The sequence below is a fragment of the Oncorhynchus gorbuscha genome, linkage group LG03 (assembly GCF_021184085.1).
Source record: "Oncorhynchus gorbuscha isolate QuinsamMale2020 ecotype Even-year linkage group LG03, OgorEven_v1.0, whole genome shotgun sequence".
Taxonomy (NCBI): domain Eukaryota; kingdom Metazoa; phylum Chordata; class Actinopteri; order Salmoniformes; family Salmonidae; genus Oncorhynchus; species Oncorhynchus gorbuscha.
The window spans coordinates 11,979,531-11,981,771 of NC_060175.1; positions in this window are offsets into that span (position 1 = coordinate 11,979,531).

Here is a 2,241-nt window from a genome sequence, read left to right on the forward strand (position 1 = left end):
AATGATGGACTGTCATTTCTCTTTGCTTATTCGAGCTGTTCTTGCCATAATATGGACGTGGTCTTTTACCAAATAGGGTTCTGTTTCCCCGCCCTAATTTGTCACAACACCACGGATTGTCTCAAACGCATTAAGAAATAAATAAATTACACAAATTAACTTTTTACGTGGCACACCTGTTAATTGAAATGCATTCCAGGTGACTACCTCATGAAGCTGGTTGAGAGAATGCCAAGTGTGTGGAAAGCTTTGAAGAATTTAAAGTGTCAAATGTATATGGAATTTCTTAACACTGTTTTGGTTATTACATGATTCCATATGTGTTATTTCATAGTTTTGATGTCTTCAGTATTATTTTACAATGTAGAAAATAGTACAAAATAAAGAAAAACCCTTGAATGAGTAGGTGTGTCCAAACTTTTGTCTGGTACTGTATAAGTAAACACACGTACCCTCATAAAGTGTTGGGGAGTAACTGATTACAGATTACTGATTACTCCCCAACCCTGTAATCAGTTACATGTAATCGGACTATCCCCTGAATATAACTGTGATCTGTTACGTTACCAGCAACAACAGAAAACTTGATGATTACTTCTAAGATCACTTTTAAATTCAGAAAGAATATTCATGAAAAAATACTTTGACGCCTTTCTGTTTCCTCAATGACATTCGATTCAGCATTGAAAAAGGTGCACACACTCCATTTGCACACACTGTATATAGATTTTTGTATTGTGTTATTGTATGTTTGTTTATTCCATGTGTAACTCTGTGTTGTTTTTTGTTGCACTGCTTTGCTTTATCTTGGCCAGGTCGCAGTTGTATAACTTGTTCTCAACTGGCCTACCTGGTTAAATAAAGGTGTTCTCAACTGGCCTACCTGGTTAAATAAAGGTGTTCTCAACTGGCCTACCTGGTTAAATAAAGGTGTTCTCAACTGGCCTACCTGGTTAAATAAAGGTGTTCTCAACTGGCCTACCTGGTTAAATAAAGGTGTTCTCAACTGGCCTACCTGGTTAAATAAAGGTGTTCTCAACTGGCCTACCTGGTTAAATAAAGGTGTTCTCAACTGGCCTACCTGGTTAAATAAAGGTGTTCTCAACTGGCCTACCTGGTTAAATAAAGGTGTTCTCAACTGGCCTACCTGGTTAAATAAAGGTGTTCTCAACTGGCCTACCTGGTTAAATAAAGGTGTTCTCAACTGGCCTACCTGGTTAAATAAAGGTGTTCTCAACTGGCCTACCTGGTTAAGTAAAGGTGTTCTCAACTGGCCTACCTGGTTAAATAAAGGTGTTCTCAACTGGCCTATCTGGTCATAACACTGGACTAATACACAGTACACCAGTTGTCATAACACTGACTAATCCAGGGACTAATACACAGTACACCAGCTGTTATAACACTGGGACTAATACACAGTACGCCAGTTGTCATAACACTGGGACTAATACACAGTACACCAGTTGTTCTAACACTGGACTAATACACAGTACACCCGTTGTCATAACACTGGGACTAATACACAGTACACCAGATGTCATAACACTGGGACTAATACACAGTACACCAGTTGTCATAACACTGGACTAATACTCAGTATATCCGTTGTCATAACACTGGACTAATACACAGTACACCAGTTGTCATAACACTGGGACTAATACACAGTACACCAGATGTCATAACACTGGACTAATACACAGTACACCAGTTGTCATAACACTGGGAATGTCACACAGTACACCAGTTGTCATAACACTGGGACTAATACACAGTATAACTGTTGTCATAACACTGGACTAATACACAGTACACCAGTTGTCATAACACTGGGACTAATACACAGTACACCAGTTGTCATAACACTGGGACTAATACAAAGTATAACTGTTGTCATAACACTGGGACTAATACACAGTACACCAGATGTCATAACACTGTACTAGTACACAGTACACCAGTTGTCATAACACTGGGACTAATACACAGTACACCCGTTGTCATAACACTGGACTAATACACAGTATAACCGTTGTCATAACACTGGGACTAATACACAGTACACCAGATGTCATAACACTGGGACTAATACACAGTACACCAGATGTCATAACACTGGGACTAATACACAGTAAACCAGATGTCATAACACTGGGACTAATACACAGTACACCAGATGTCATAACACTGGGACTAATACACAGTACACCAGATGTCATAACACTGGGACTAATACAG